The sequence below is a fragment of the Tupaia chinensis genome, unplaced genomic scaffold (assembly GCF_000334495.1).
Source record: "Tupaia chinensis unplaced genomic scaffold, TupChi_1.0 Scaffold144630_1, whole genome shotgun sequence".
NCBI classification, from domain to species: Eukaryota; Metazoa; Chordata; class Mammalia; order Scandentia; family Tupaiidae; genus Tupaia; species Tupaia belangeri.
Window position 1 is genome coordinate 72,015 of NW_006204491.1, and position 1,305 is coordinate 73,319.

Sequence of the window (1,305 nt, forward strand, 5' to 3'; positions counted from 1 at the left end):
AAATACCAGATTTGGCAACTTGAAACTCACACCAGGTGCATGTGAGTGCATGCCCCAAATCCCAGGGGGAGGATGCATGAGAAGGGATTGTGGTATGGCCATCTGTCCTGGAAACAGGTTAGACTGTATTCAAATAGTAGGTACATGGACCTGTCGACAACTCGAGAGAAGACAAAAAATTTTAACTCTGGAAAACAAAACATAGATGATCAGTAATGTTTTATTCAAAAGTCATAAAATTATATTTCATCAGTTCAAACTCATCTATTTAAACTATTTTCTGTTGTGGTCTGATCTTTCCATTTAAATTCTGGAAAGTAACATTCAACTCTAAACTTGTCCCTACCATTAAGCCGGCCATTTTCTTAGTTGTTCTAGAATTCTTATTCTTGTGTGTCTGACTTTAGTTTTCCTGAGCTAGCACTCCCTTCAGAACTTCTTGGAGAACTCTTCTGGTGTCAGTAAATTCTTTCAGGTTTTGTTTATCTGAGATATAATTCACAAATAGTTTTTTCCCCTCACATTTACAAATCAACAGATCAGTGAATCCAGAGAAACTGCTATAATCATTATGTGGTGTATACTGTATTTGTAGTTGAAAAGTTTACTCCAACCCATTTCTTCTTTTATATTATAAGACATCTTCATTATGTTGGTTGATAAGGTAGAGCCATAGAACACCAAGGTGCCCAAGGACAGTCCAACTTTTAGCCAGTCAGGGCTCTCGTTGGGTGAGTCTCACACATAGAACTTTGGCCACGCTGGAGAGCTGCTAGAGGCCCTGGCGGGGGCCAGCAACAAAAGCGGGTAAAGCAACACAGAAGGTGCCATCTTTAAAGTAATCCTTTAAAAAAGAAGAAAAAGTAAGCAAAACATGCCAGGCCCATCTGCATTTGTGCCCCAAATCCTGAGGAGAATAAAAGAGAAAATACTGCAGCATGGCCATACCCTCAGGGGCACGCTGGAGAGCTGCTAGAGGCCCTGGCGGGGGCCAGCAACAAAAGCGGGTAAAGCAACACAGAAGGTGCCATCTTTAAAGTAATCCTTTAAAAAAGAAGAAAAAGTAAGCAAAACATGCCAGGCCCATCTGCATTTGTGCCCCAAATCCTGAGGAGAATAAAAGAGAAAATACTGCAGCATGGCCATACCCTCAGGGGTGCTTTCTCATAAGAAAAAGTAAGCAAAACATGCCAGGCACATCTGCATTTGTGCCCCGAATCCTGAGGAGAATAAAAGAGTAAATACTGCAGCATGGCCATACCCTCAGGGGTGCTTTCTCACTTTGCCTCTTTTTCTCTCTCTGCC

At 41.8% G+C, this 1,305-nt stretch overlaps 1 pseudogene; it reads right to left on the bottom strand.

Moving 5' to 3' along the window:
- Nucleotides 1–604: 604 nt before the first annotated feature.
- Nucleotides 605–831, bottom strand: LOC102487270 (NADH dehydrogenase [ubiquinone] 1 subunit C1, mitochondrial pseudogene; annotated as a pseudogene).
- Nucleotides 832–1,305: the final 474 nt, after the last annotated feature.